The sequence below is a fragment of the Pan troglodytes genome, chromosome 7 (genome assembly GCF_028858775.2).
Source record: "Pan troglodytes isolate AG18354 chromosome 7, NHGRI_mPanTro3-v2.0_pri, whole genome shotgun sequence".
NCBI lineage: Eukaryota > Metazoa > Chordata > Mammalia > Primates > Hominidae > Pan > Pan troglodytes.
The window spans coordinates 128,631,901-128,647,865 of NC_072405.2; the positions used below are offsets into that span (position 1 = coordinate 128,631,901).

Sequence of the window (15,965 nt, forward strand, 5' to 3'; positions counted from 1 at the left end):
TGGTGACAGAGCAAGACTCTGTCTCAAAACAAACAAAAAAAAATTTGGAGCTTATGTTTAAGGAAGATTTATTTAAAACACACAAAATATCAAGTATTTGGGGAGGATGTGGAACAATTAGAACTCCCTTTGACTCATGGAAGGAGTGTTAACTGGTACAACCACTTGGCGGCACTGGAAGAATCTACTAAAGCTGAACATATGTGTTATGGAATGAATTGTGTCCACTCCCCGCAAAATTCTTATGTTGAAATCCTAACCCACACAGGGTCTCGCTCTGTCCACCATGCCTGGCTAATTAAAAAAAGTTTTTTTTTTTTTGTAAAGACAGAGTCTCACTCTGTTGCTCAGGCTGGTTTTGAACTCCTGGCCTCAAGTGATCCTCCTGCCTTGGCCTCCCAAAGCGCTGAGATTACAGGTGTTAGCCACCGTACCTGTCAGAGATACGAACTTTAAAGAGGTAATTAAATTAAAATGAGGTGATTAGGATAGGCACTAATCCAATATGACTGATGTTCTTATAAGAAGAGGAAATTTGGACACAGACATGCACAGAGGGAAGACCATATGAGGACACAGGGAGAAGACAGCCATCTACAAGCAAAGGAGAGAGGCCTAAGGAGAGACCACCTCTACAGACACCTAGATCTCAGATTTCCAATCCCCAGAATTGTAAGAAAATCAATGTCTGTTGTTATCCAGTCTAAGGTACTCTGTTGTGGTAGCCCAAGCAAATTAGTATTAATACAATCTACCTGTCCTGTGGCCCAGCAAACCCATCCTGAGTATGTGTCACCAGAGATGCATAAATATGTTCACCCAAAGACGTGTCCAGTTATAGTCAGAGTAGTCCCAAACTGGAAACTACTTAAATACGAGAATTATGGAATGCATAAATAAATTGTGGGATGCTCACATGTTGAACAATTTTGAGTAACGAATAAATGATCGAGAACTGCAGACAACTACATGAACCTCATGATGAAAATGTTGAAGAAGGTAGATACAAAGAGTATATAATGTACAATTCGGTTTATATAAAGTATAAAAACAGTTGAAGCTACTCTTTACTATTAGAATTTGGCATTTATCTTTGGGGGACAGTAGCTGGAAGGGTGCAACTGGGGTGCTAGTAATGTTCTATTTCTTGATCTGGGTGCTTGTTGCATAGGTATTCAAATTGTAAAAGTTTGGTGAACTGTACAATTAATATACGTGTACTTTTCTGTGTTATACTTCAATGAAAATGTTTTAGCGGGAGATTTTTGATAAAGAAAAGTGGGCAAGAATCCTTCATCTCTTAAGTTGCTTGCATTAAATCAGTAAGAAGAAAACAAATAATCTCATCAAAAAGTAGGCAAATGACATGAACAGACGCTTCTCAAAAGAAGATGTACCAATGGACAACAAATGTTTTAAAAAAGTTCGACATCACTAAACATCAGGAAAATGCAAATTAAAATTACAATGAGATACTACCTTGCTCCTATAGGAGTGGTCATAATTAAAAAGTCAAAAAACAATAGATGGTGGTGTGGTTGTGGTGAGAGGGGAATACTTACACACTGCTGGTGGGAATGTAATTTACTACAACCTCTCTGGAAAACAGTATGAAGATACCTTAAAGAACTAAAAGTGGATATACCATTTGATCCTGCAATCCCACTAGTGGGCATCTACCCAAAGGAAGTTATTATATGAAAAAGACACGTGCACACATATGTTTATTGCAGCCCAATTCACAATTGCCAATGAGTAGATTAAAAAAATATGGGAGATATATGTATATATATATATATATACATATATAACATGGAACACTACTTGGCCATAGAAAAGGAATGAAATAATGTCTTTTGTAGCAACTTGGATGGAGCTGGAGGCCATGATTCTAAGTGAAGTAACTCAGGAATGGAAAACCAAATACCCATATGTTCTCACTTGTAAGTGGGAGCTAAGCTATGAATACACAGAAGCATACAGAATGATATAAAGAACTTTGGAGACTCAGGATAGTGGGAGGTGGGTGAAGGATATAAAACTACATATTGGATACAGTGTAGTCTACTTGGGTGATGGGTGCATTAAAGTCTCAGAATTCACCTCTATATAAGTCATCCATGTAACCAAAAACCACTTGTATTCCCAAAGCTATTGAAATAAAAAAAATATTAAATTGCTTGTATTTGCTTGAGGGAGAGAAGAAGGCACTCCTTTCTGACCCCAACCCTGGGGAGGGGGCTTCAAGGGACCCTCAAACAAGGTGACATGTGTCTTTAGGAGCTTGAGGGACAAAGTGAGAAATCTAAAGAGCCTGAAGCTGTGGCTAGCTAACTGCTCTGGTGGCAAACTAAATGAGAGATTTTGATGCTGGGGACAGTTTGTCCCCAAGTTTGTCAGGGCAAGGGGCTACAGCAGCATTTCTTGTGGGTAAGAGCTGGACCACCTTGCATGAGAAAGTTAGTATGGAGAAGTGAAGGGCTATCCAGGGAGGCTCCTTAAAAGTAAAAACACACCTCAGCCATAAAGCTGGAGCATTGCTGGAATACTATGAGTATAAACCATAAGGTATAGTTCATAAATATCTACCATGAGTATTCCAGAAACATAAACTTGTACAAGGGCACAGATGCATTTGCCATAGGTGAGTCACCTCCATTAATGGGGGTGGTGGGATGGTGGCAGTGTCTAAAGAAACCATCAAAGAACAAACAGTTGCCACCCCTCAAGAGCAAGGGTCAGCTTATGACAGTATTCATCAAGTAAGAACCTTCCTGACCCACTTCTCTCCCTTCACCCTGTTCCAATCATGAAAAGGTCAGAAACTCCTAGTCAGCAAGGGAAGGAGTTCTGTGTGACACTGGCAGAAAAAGGTGACTTGTTTTTCAACATGCTCCACTCTGAGAAGGAGAGGAAACCACTAATATTTGAATTTTCATTCATAACTGAGCTATCAAATTCCTAGCAGAAGTTGTGGCCCAGATAATTAAAACTACAGAGCAAATTCAAGGGGTTATAAATTGATATTATGCTCCAACCCTTATACTTAGAATACCTGCTTCTCTCCCAGGGCTACACATCATTTTCAGGCCAGATAAGACTCCCTTCCTCCATGATGCAGACCAGGAAGAGCTATGTGTTCAGCAGAAGTAGGGGTGAGAAAGAGGGAGCAACTGAGGGTAATCCTGAGTGATCAGGAAAAGGCTGATGGCAATAATCAAAAGATAGATGCAGGAGAAAAGAGCAGGTTTGGTGTTTGAGATAATATATAAGTTTAAATTTGGTGTCTGAGTTTGAGATGCCTCTGGGATAGAAAGGTGACAATCTTCATTGGACAGCTTGGCATTCAGGAAGGAAGCTTAGAACTCGCTAGAGTTAGAATCATCAGCATATTGGTGCACTTGGTATCTTAGGAGTAGGTGTGGTTTACCAAGGAGAACACTGGATCATTACTTTTAAAAGAGAGATGAGTGGAGGAGCCTGTAAAGAAACTGCAGAGTAGGTAAGGAAAAGAAGAGTGAATTTCCTGAAGCTGAAGCAAGAGAGCCCCTTGAAGAAATAAAGCGATCAACTGTGGCAAAATTCTACAGATGTCATGGAAAGGAAATATTCAACAGTACTGATTTAACTTCAGAGGACTACAGTGATATTAGAATGGCTATCTTGTGAAAAAAAAGTTGAGAGTGAAAGTCCAAAAACAGCAGACTATGGAACAAATGGGACATGACAGAGTACAGGAAATTCACATGGACGACTCTAGAAATCTAGCTTTGTGAGAAAGGAGGGCAAAAGCTTAAATATAGAAAGGGTTAAGGGAAGGGAGCCTAATGTTTTCTTGTGCCATGAACTCCAGTGGCAGTCTGTTGAACCCTCTGGGTCTCTTTTCAAGAATGTTTTTATTTTCTTTTTTTGTTTGTTTCTTTCAAGAATATTTTTAAATGCAAAAAAAGGAAAATAGAAAATTACAAAAATCAACTTGTTATATTGAAAAATCATTGACCAAAATAGTTTTTTAAAAAAACCAAACACTGCATGTTCTCACTCAGAGGTTAGAATTGAACAATGAAAACACTTGGACACAGGAAGGGGAACACCACACACCGGGGCCTGTCGTGGGGTGGGGGGAGTGGGGAGGGATAGCATTAGGAGATATACCTAACGTAAATGACGAGTTAATGGGTGCAGCACACCAACACGGTACATGTATATATATGTAACAAACCTGCACATTGTGCACATGTACCCTAGAACTTAAAGTATAATAAAAATATATATATATAAATCTATAACAGAACAATGCATGTGTGTCTTTGTCAATGCATTAATTATTGGCAGAAATAATACCATATTTGGAAGTAGTGATGAGTGCAAACAAATGATATCTCTAGATATCTTCAGCAACCTTTATGTGATAAAAAAATCACCTGTGACCTGGTGACAAAGTCACATGTATTGCTAAGAATATTGAGTTTTGTACCCTACATTTATAATAAAAAGTTGAATTTCAGCAAGAAGTTGATGAATACATATATAATAACATATATAATATATGATATATATAACATATATATCATAGAAAATAAATATATATATATATATATTCTTCATCAGCCCTCCTGAATTCTTTCCATGGTTCCTTGAGAAAGGAATGGATCCAAGGATCTCAGGTTCAGAATCCCTTGCTAAGGGAAAAGAGGTGTTTTTTTTTGTTTTTGTTTTTTTTTTAAAGAAAAGTAGGCTTGGCACAGTAGCTCACGCCTGTAATCTCAGCACTTTGGGAAGCTGAGGTGGGCAGATCACTTGAGGTCAGGAGTTCAAGACCAGTCTGGCCAATATGGAGAAACCCCGTCTCTCCTAAAAATACAAAAATTAGCGGGACGTGGTGGCACATGCCTGTAATCCCAGCCACTCGGGAGGCTGAGGCAGGAGAATTGCTTGAACCTAGGAGATGGAAGTTGCATTGAGCCAAGATCACACCACTGCACTCTAGCATGGGCAACAGAGTGTGACTCTTGTCTCAAAAGAAAAAATGAAAAGAATGAGAAAAGTTGTTCGTAGATAGTGGAAGGTTTTGAGTCTTCCTATGGCAGTATGACAGCATAATGCAGTGTGTAGGGGTAAACTTTGGAGCTACACTCCTTGGGTTTAAATCCTGGCCTTCCTATTTATGAGCTATGTGACATTAGGCAAGCTATTTAACCATTTAATTTCCTTATGCCTCAGTTTCCTTCTCTGTAAAATGAGGATGATAATAATAAGCCCTCTCACAGGTAATTGTAAGGTTTAAATATAAATACTTTAGTTGTTATTAACTTGAACACTTTCTACTCACTCAATACCCTTGGCCACACAGAATGCCTTCAGTTCCTCAATGTGCCACATTCTTCTTCCCCCAGAGCTGCCATTCAAATTGTCTTTCAATCTGGAAGATTATCCCTCCTGTTCACCTTACTGACTCCTCCACCCTTTGGGACTCAGCTTAAAAACCCCCTCCTCAGAAATGCCTTCTCAGAGGTGTCTCTGAAATAGGCCTCCCACAATTACTCTCTCCTCTACCCTTTGGGACTCAGCTTAAAAACCTCCTCCTCAGAAATGCCTTCTCAGAGGTGTCTCTGAAATAGGCCTCCCATAATTACTCTCTCTCTCAGCATTCTTTGTCACAATTTGTGATCATTTTATTGGTTCTTATGTCTGTAGTGGGCTCCATAGTGATGGGGGCTGTGTCTGTCTGGGTCCCCTCTGTTGCTGCATGCCCACCACATAATAAGCTCTTCATAAATATTCATTAAATGAACCACTGAATAGGGAGCAACTGAAGTTATAAGGGAGATCCCTGGCTACATGCCTGTGGGCAGTGCATCAGCTTTTAACGTGGGTATGGGTTTCATTAGTCTGTTCTCAGTCATGTTCTGGAGCTGGTGGAAAGCCAAACACATTACTTACATTAAAATGTTTACAAGACAGCATTTAGCTTTTCTTCATGTACTAAAAAGACCCTTCTCTCTGTCCTAGGCTGAACCAAGTAAAGCTAGACCTGAATATAAAATCCTGGGCTGTGGTATAACAGTTCACATTCATGTAGGCAGTACACATGGTATCTATGGGTAAAGTTTCCACCAAGCCAGTATTTTACTATCCAAGTGATAGAAGAGACATTGATCTAGCATTCAGGAGCCCCACTTCCAGTTCTTGTTTAACTGTTCACATTTAGCTGGGTGATTTTATGCAAGTCAACCTCTCTGAGCCTTAGGTTTTTCATCTTACATCTTCATCATTTTTTAAATTAAAAAAAAAATTTAAAATATTTGTTGTGGCAGAGACTGCTACTCACCAAAATCCATTCTTTCCTTCATAAGACAAGACTATAATTCGAAACTTCCCTTGAAGCAGGTGGGATTCAGGTCTTGCCAACAGAATGTAAACACAAGTGATATTTGTAACCTGTGTTTACTTGTTGAAGGCCCTTTAGTCAGGCTGGAACGGCAAGGACTGGAGCAATCTCAAAAATGGCACATTAGAGATGGTAGAGCTGCTGTCAGACTGGAGTCCTAAATGTGGAACAGAGTCACCCACTGACCTGCAGCCTTTGATTAGGACTGTTAAATGAGAAAGAACTAAGCCATTAACTTTTTGGAATATATTTGTTACAGCAGCTAGTGTTTGTTTAACAAATACATATGCCCTATTTATATTATAAATTGTGAGAGATAGATCTAATGTATGGGAATGAACAGTGTTGGGAGGTGACAAGTGCTGCATGCGTTTGTCATCATATTATTAATACAGAGAAAACAAATGTCTAGTAGAATGTCTGACATAGGATGTCTAATATCTGTTGAATGAATGCATGGATATCTTGCTGAAAAAAGTCCTGAGATTTAAAAAAATCTACACTGAACGTGGTGGCTGATTCCTGTAATCCCAGCACTTTGGGAGGCCGAGTTGGGTGGATTGCTTGATGCCAGGAGTTTGAGATGAGCCTGGGCAACATAGCAAAACTCCATCTCTACTAAAAAAAAATTATAAAAATTAGCTGGGTGTGGTGACACACACCTGTAGTCCCAGCTACTCAAGAGGCTGAGGTGGGAGGATCACTTGAACCTGGGAGGCAGAGGTTGCAGTGAGCTGAGATCACGCCACTGCACTCCAGCCTGGGTGACAGAGTGAGACCCTGTCTTCTTTATGCCTCACTTTCCTTCCCTGTAAAATAAGGATAATAGTAGCGAGATCCTGTCTCAAAAAAAAAATCTGTACAACACAACATCACTGGCAATACGTGTTTGCACAGGGGAAACCTCTAATTCACTTGGACTCATATGAGTAAAATAAAAACCTCCTATACATACAGGTTTCTTTCAAGAAGATTATTGTTTTCTTTTTAATACTTTTTCCTTAAAAATTACAAAATACTAAATAACATTTTGACAAAAGGAAAATGTACCCTTAATCCCATTACCCAAAGAAAGCTCATTCATTTTTGCCCATTCCTTCTAACTTTTATCTATGTGCATGTCTATTTTTAATAGTTATGTCTGTTTCTTCTTCTCCTTATTTTAAAATAAATTTTAATCTGTCTTCGGTAAGGAAGGCACAGGCTTAATAATTCTCCAGAAGAGATTTCAACAAAGAACCACCTAATATTTCTAACAGTTCCAATTTAATTTTGCCAAGGGGTTCCATTCTTATTAAAAAGCATACCAGGGAGGGAAGGTGATTTTCATAAGAAAGTACATGAAGTTGTTAATTCTGATTACAATTAAGGTGATCAAGATTATAAATGTCACAATTTTTCTGCTTTCTATTTAAGAGCTATCTTGTGGGTCTTACAAGGATTACCTGGAGGGCAAACGAGTGCATGTGGACTGTATTCAAGGATATAAGTGAATTTAATAATTAATTCAATAAATATTTATTGAGTACCCACTACATCTCAAACAGAAGGTGAACTATAATGAATAAGACACCATGCCTACCCTTGAAAAGGTTATAGTAGGGATGAAAAACAAGAAGATATTGCTGTGAACTTAAAGTAGGGGTAAGCCCAGAGAAGGCATGTGGAGGAAGTGAGACCTGACATTTGAATTGAAGTTAGACAGACAAATGGGTAGAAAGGAGATTGCCCAGTCGCATGGGCCAAAGTAAACAGAAGCAGGAAAGAGCATGGTGTTCATGGGACCGCAAGTGATTCTATATGCCTGATATTAACAGAGTCCACTGGGGGAGAAGATGAGAATGGTGCAGTAAGCGGAGGTCATGTCACAGACAGTGATAAGCTTCATCAGAGTAGTGATCATGTATGTTCAGTGCTGCCTAGAACAGTACCTGGCACATGGCTATTCAATCTGTGTTTGTGGAATGAATTAACCTACACCATGCTATGCAGTTGACTCACAACTGGTCATAGGGATTTGCCTCTTGTTGCAAAGGAAGAGCAAACATGACTGGGAAGGGATGGCTACTCTTCTCTCTCCAGAGCCTGCATCTATGCTGGTGCTTATTGGTATGCTGGGTATGTATGTGACCACTGCCTGCTTTTCAACACAGGGATACTGCTTTAGTCTCGTGAGCCCAAGCTATTTGCTGCTAAACAGCAGAGATGTGGCAACGGAACCCTAATTTGAGAATTGCCTCCTTACCCTAATTTCATTTTTTAAATAGCAGCAGGAATGCCACAAATGTAGCTTCTTTGGACATGCTTGCAAAGGAAAAGTATTAATGCCATTTCTAACTCCTAATCCTAGAAGCAGAGTTGGGGTGGAAAGAGAACTAAGGAAGAAACGAGGGGAGAGAGTGAGAAGGAAGCTGTGAAGACTTCTCCTAATTATTTCTTTGCTCCCCCGGGTTTATTGAGGTATAATTGACAAGTAAAAATGAAATATATTTAAGGTATAAAATGTGATATTTTGACATATGTGTACCTTGTAAAATGCTTGCCACAATCAAATTAATTAGCATATCTATCAACTCACACAGTTATCTTTTTTGTGTGTGTGGCAAGAACACTTAAGATCTCTCAGCAAATTTCAAGTACGCCATGCAGTATTATTAACTATAGTTATGATGCTGTGCATTTGGTCTCCAGATCTTATCATGACTGAAAGCATGTGCCCTTTGACCAACGTCTCCTCACTGCTCCCAACCCCAGGCCCCTGGCAACCTAATTGTTTCTTTATCCTTGATTGTAGTCCTCTCTATTTTTGAAAGTATTTTTAGCTGAAATTGAACATCAATGATGTAAAAGTACCAGAAGTCTTACTCTCTAGGGAGATGAATGGATTAATAAACCAGGTCTAGCAATACTGAATAATTTGGAGGCAAAAACCAGATTTGACTCACAACAGCCCAGCAGGGCGGCTTACTTTGGAAACATTTTGCCAGCGCTCTGCTGAGCATACTAAAAATGCATGGTGCTGGCTGACTTCACGCCGGGAGCCCATGGATTCAGCTGCTGAAGAATGATGTGAAATTAGAGAGAATGAAATGTGTGATCTTACTTAATCACACCTGGTGCTTCGATTTCTTAATAATAGTGCCCTGCTCCACTGTTGAATTGGATACATATATGTATATATTTATGAATTATCGCTAGAGGATGGATTAACTCTCTAATGCCTGCCAATCCATTGCAGGGATTGAAAATGCAAATGACAACTAAGTTTTCTCATAAGGAACTCAAGAACAACAGTTCCAGGACCAGGATTGACATAAAATTACCATGACTTAGGGGAAAGTAGTGAAATGTCACCTCCTAAAAGAAGCCAAAAACTCAGGGTCCCAAGTTAGGGGAAGGCTTGGGGAAGATTATCTATTTTTACACCCAAAGTATATCCCGGGTTATACTATATGTCTGCTCTGATGACTGAGTGACTTACATTGCTTTAGATTTCCAGGAGGATGACAAGTACCCAAGAACAGGGAAAGAGAGCCATTTCAGCTTATTTAGGAATGCGTATCTGTGAGGAGTTTAAAAGTTTATCAATCTGTATATGAATTGATGCTTAGTAGAGATCACCATCCTCCCTCTAGCCCCCCAACTAAGGAGTTGTTACTTTAAGGTATCTGGGGTTTTATCCTGAGTATCAAACAAAATTTAATCCTGCAGGACCCACATATGTTTTCCTGGTTCGTCAGATACTTTATGGCAATAGGGTGCAAAACTGGCCTAATAAATCATTCTCCATAAAAGGCAGCAAGGTGCTTCATCTAATTAAAAAATGCTTATTACGGTTACATGTTCCATTTTTTGGGACAGGGGGATGCCTTCTACATGATTCCATTTAACAGCAGAATATAAATGCTTATGTATAATTAGCTTAACATAGCCAGCTTTATATCCCATTTACAGTGAAGCAAGTCAACAATGAAAGCAACTAGAAAATAGCTATTTTGGTCCCTTCTGTAAAGTAACCATGCAGTCGCCTGCTGACATGCACATGAGTGATCCCCCACAGATGCACTACTACTTCAGAGATTTGTTCAAAAAGATGGACTCAGTGAGGGAATTACATAGGGAATACAAGAATGGACTGCCTAGAATTCTAATGTGATTGATTTTTCAGGAGCATGGGCTTGCAGCTTTTTGTTTCTGTGTGTGTGTTCTTTTTAAACGACCTCCTGAAAAAATAATTCCTACTGAAAGAGACCCAAATAATTGAAAGTCCTCCTGGCTTCTTTCTTGCTTCGGAAAATCCAGAATGTGTTCTCCATCTCTGTAGCCCTTCATCACAGTGTTTTGGGATGCTCTGATCTCCTCTTCCGAGGCTTGAATTCTCTTGAAAGCAGAAAATCTGACTCATCTGTCTTTGTCATTCACATCCAAAGCATAAGACATAGTATCCCCATGCCATAGATACCCTATAAACAGGTGTCAATTAAACCATTAGTTACTCCACATGGGATTGTTCTGGAGAACAATCAGCAGTCTCCCAGTATATGGAAGAACAATGGATAAATGTCGAGGAAGAGGGGAAAGATGATGGGAAATCAAGTGAAGTTTCATTGAAATTAATTCTCTGATACTTAAAAATAACTTCTAAATGGGTCCTTTCAAAATCATGGAATAAGGCTCTATAACAATAAAATGTTGATTTAAAATAAAGACCCATTTATTTTGCCATATGGTACATATCTGTGGCCCTTTGAAGATCTTAAGGAGTATTCAGGGTTGAAGGCCCCAACCTTTTATTGGCAGAAGGGTGGGCAAGTCTGACTGGCAAAGATGGCCTGATTGATGGGGCTTGCACCAAGGTCCTGTCATCTCCCATTCAGAAGAGGAATCTTGAGCTTGAAAAGTTGTGAATGCCAGGGATTGCTTTTAAGGTTTGCCAGATCTGTTTTCGATCTTCAAAATGCAGACTGTGGGTGACATATTTTCACCCGTTTAAAGAGTCTTGTTATAGATACTATATATTTATAAGCAAATATATAATAATGTAACAAACAGTTCATATATGTCAGTAATTCCTGATTATATCTTGGCTCAGGAATAACATGGTCTGCTCTCTTCACCTCTTTCAGTAGACAACCAATAGACATGACTGTGCCTCCTCCCTTCTTTAAACCCCACAGAAACTTGCCCTTACTTTTAGGCTGAAACCAAAATCCTGATTGTAGCCTTATGAGATGTTACAAATTTTATTGCTTCCCATCTTGGGCCTTCCTTACTATGTGCTTCTGCTAATTTCTTCATACCAACTTATTTCTAGTCTCTGGGCTCTTCCTACAGGCTGTGCCCTCTATTACATTGCTATTCTCCCTGCTTCTCTGCTTTCCTGGTTTTTCAATTCTGTTTCAGATTATTGGCAACTTCATTAATAAATCCTTTCCATAACCTGGTAATCTAGGTTCCCCCCTTATGTACAATTATAAAGCAATTCATTCACAACTGTTATTTAATAATTATTTGTGCAATTCTTTCTTTAATGCCCATGTTCTATTCTATATTTTAAGTGTGACGATATCCTGGCCCAGCACATAGGAGGTATGCAACAAAAATATGATGAATGACTGAAAGTGTCTTCAACCTCCGTTGACCACAGACTTAAAGTATAAGGCAGTGTGATGTAGTGCATAGCAGGTGGATCTCGGGCTGTGTTTGAATTTAGCTTTTGCCCTTGACATCAACAGTGAGAAGTCATGGAACTCACTGAGCCTCACTGTTCTCATCTGTAGGTATCATGGTATGCACACAGTGCTGCTTGAAATGATGCTCTTCCTTGTTCATAGTCATATCACTGGTCATATCATCCTATGTGTAACACTAGCCATCTTTTTTGTTTTTAAGGGAAGGTCTCACATGAAAGCAAGCATCCCATCTTCCTCCCTTCAGTAATCCAAAGAGGAGGAGGCATAAGAAAAAGCTTTTCCTCAGCGCTAAGGTAGGTTGCTCAACAAAGGCATTTTATAAGCATCTAGAAACCTGCATCAGATGCCACGTAAACAGCCTCGAATTGAGGAAAAACACGTACGTCACCCAAGAGTGCAGCACAGTTGTTTCCTAAAGATTAAGAGGAAGAAATTTTGGAAAAGTAAACAAAAAAAAAATCACTAAATTAGGAAGTTGGGCAACATAGATGGGTGGAAGGAACATGGTACTCTGCAGAAACCCCTTCCCTATCTTGGACATAAGGTCATCTAAGGCCACAGTGGAGTGGCCCACAGAAGGAACAGTGAGTGGCCAGCCTTGGCAAATTTTTCTCTTACATGGTTTAATTTTTACTTTTACGTTTTTTGTATTATAAATGATCATATATAAAGGAGTTATTAAAATTATTGTGATTAAAATTATTATAAATGAAATTGTTATATCAAAACTTAAAAATCATTTTAAAAATTAGTATTACATGAAAGGTTGCAAGGAAACAAACACCTGTCCATTAGCTCCTGACCTTCAGAAGTGGAACATCAATGGCATCTTCAAAGGTCTGGACTGCATCTCCCTGATCCCCGCCCTTCACTCTCCATCTACGATTATCACTATGCTGTACTTGTGTTCATTATTCACTTGAAATCAAAAAATGCTTCTACCACCTAGGTAGATATCTCTAGTGTAAACAATGTACTGCGTCGCTTTGCCTGTTTGTGAAATTCATCTGAATGGGTCATTGCTGCATGTTTTCCATTATTTGACTCTTTTGCTCAACTTTCTTTTTCACATTTATTCATATTGATTCATGTGGCTAATTAGGGTTTATATTCCATTGCACAGATATAGCACAATTTATGTCATCATAATTGCAGATGAATGATGGGTTTATGTACAGTTTTGGCTATTACTTGATTTTTTTTGTGAACTTCCTCCAACATCTATGGGAGAGGTTCATATTAAGAACCTCTCCCATATTAAGAATATTAATGAGGGCTGAGATGGAGGGGTAAGGGCAGTTTGTAGGAGGAAGAAGAACTCGCTTGTATGGAACAACATGGAACATGTAGTGTAGGGAAGAAAATGCACATGGCTCAACCACACAATTTTTCTCTAACCCAACTGTCACCAATGTAGCCATTCTGAAAGAAATAGAACAACCATTCTGGAACTAGACAGGATATCATCCCAACTCATGCAAGTTCTAGCTAATTTGCATGGGTAGACATTTCATGTAAGACACAAGATGTAGCTACGTTGGATTTAAGTATACAGAAGATATGGAGACACAGGCCTTGATGCAAGAGTTCCTGGATATGTAGAAAAACGTGAAAGCAAAGTTCTATTGCTGGGGCTGCTCACAAACTTGGCTCTTCTCCATGTTCCTTGGGCGGCTGAATGACAAAACTTCTTATGTGAATACATATCATGCAGATCACAGCTTAAGAGTGCCTGGGAATGCAGAGAAGTCACCTAAGATACCACTGAAGAGTGAGTTTTAAAGTAGGTCCCAAACACGGAATGAAGAAAGTTCCTCAGCACAAAAGGAGGAAATAAACATAACATACAAAAGATTAAAGAATCATACACTTTGGAAGAGATTGATCACAAGAGAAATACAAAAGTTTAATGTATCCTCAAAGTAATTATTCAAACCACAAACTTGCTGAAAGACAGGTAATGAGGCAACAGATTGAGATAAAAAGGTATCTTATCTTAAAAAAGGAATATAAGTAAGCAAATAATTACATTGCAGAATTTAAAACTGAATGAAAAGCAGTAAAGAGGAGAATCATCCCTTAATGAAACAGATTAAACTAGAAAAGTGGGACAGACAGTGGTTCCCAAGCGACATGATCATGAGAAATATGAAGGGGAGGGTTGAAAAATTACCTATTGGGTACAATGTTCACTATTTGGGGGACAAGTTTAGTAAAAGCCCTGACTCCACCACTACCCAACACACGTGTGTAAGAAATCTGCACATGTACCTGCCAACTCTATAAAAATAGAAAAAAAAGAAGAAATATGAAGGTAGGGAAAGATGCATAAAATATACATTCCTAGGGTCAAATGTAGGAAATTTTGATTCAGTGGGTCTTGGGTCAGGCTAAGAAATCTATATTTGCAAAATATCCTGAGATGATGCTGAAAATCAATCTGGTTTAGTAACTCAAAAGGTCAGCACAAACTTGAGACAGTCACCAGAGTTCAGAGGGGGGAAAAAGGCAAGTGAAAGTGATTAAAGGAAAAAAGATGGACTAAGAACTTGGACTTAGTAGACACAGCAGATGCACAAGGGGAAGCAGAAGAGGAAGTAGTTAGAACCCAGGCAACAGAAACCATTTCAAAAATTTATATGGAAGAAAATTTCCCTTAAATGAAAAAATATCTTCAGCTTAAAAGGCTTTTACTATGGACTTACTGAAAATAGAAAAACACTTGGATCTACTGAATATTAACTCTAAGAAAAAGACACTTCTCAAAATCTTGGACAAAGAAATAGAGCCCCTGGAAAACAAGATACCAGTGACATTTGTCTATGCGGTTTTCAGGGAGAATGGTGATTTTATGATTCCTAAATTCTTTTATCAGCCCAAGCTCTCCATAGTAAGTGAAGGCAGCAAGAAGATATTTTCAGCCAGGGAAGGGCTCTAGATCGCCGATGTTCTCCATGATAACTGAGATTAACCAAGAGTGTGGAAATGGAGGCACATGAACATTTTAAAATAACAATTTCTAAGAAGAATGTAAATATTAATCTTGAAACAAGAGGTCCACACATGTGAGAATCAATAATTCAATTAGTCTAGACTGGGACAACAATCTTAAACTAGAACAACAAAAACTGGGAGGTTGAGGTGGTATTCGTGGGAAGCTGGAGGAGGAAAGTATGGTAATTTCTTATTTGTACACAGGGGTGAATCAATGGATTGTTTGTCCTCACTATTCATAATTGGGGAAAACTGAGGTTTAGAACATAGATTTTAAACATGTATTAATATTACTTAAACATCTGATAGTAACTATCAGAGGAACTTAAGACAGGTGCCACACCTTTCAAATCCCCTAGGTGGGGTGGGAGAAAGGAATCAAAGAAAAACTCAGGCCATATAGCAAAATTAGCTCCCCCTTCAAAAAAAAGGGGGACAAAGGGAAAAAACTTAAAAAGTCAAATGTAAACTAAGAGAAGAAATAATAGCTTTTGTAAATATATGTACTCCTGAAAGGCTGAAAGTGTATAACACCAAAATATTAACGGTCATTTCTATGTTTAGAGTAACTTTAGGTTTTTTATTTTTGCAAAACTATTTAACTCCCTGACAATGATGACGTATTACATGTGTGACTGAAAATAAAACATAAACCTAAAATTCTCCTTCACTCATATGAATGAACACTGATCACAAAGCCACTCATTAAAACTAGAAATGACCAGCATCGCTGCAGTGGCTGAGATTGGCATTGGCAGTGATTATTCAACTTGTTTCACTAATTTGACTCATTTCCCAAAACAGGATGTGCAGGTGTCGTTCGTTTATTTAGTCACAACACTGATTACTCTTTACAATTGTGCTCATCCTTGCTTTTTTCAGCATAA

General features: G+C 38.7%; 1 protein-coding gene and 1 long non-coding RNA gene across 9 annotated transcripts in view; one reads left to right on the forward strand and one right to left on the reverse strand.

Annotated features, from left to right (window-relative positions):
• LOC134810911 (uncharacterized) overlaps positions 1-12,955 on the forward strand; it is a 38,219-nt gene extending 25,264 nt beyond the window's left edge. The window contains exon 3 of the long non-coding RNA XR_010159664.1: positions 12,284-12,955. This is a non-coding gene — a long non-coding RNA (uncharacterized LOC134810911). The remainder of the gene's footprint in view (positions 1-12,283) is intronic.
• The window catches only part of SAMD12 (sterile alpha motif domain containing 12), a 492,602-nt gene that overhangs the window by 185,462 nt on the left and 291,175 nt on the right, over positions 1-15,965 (reverse strand). The window lies entirely within an intron of this gene.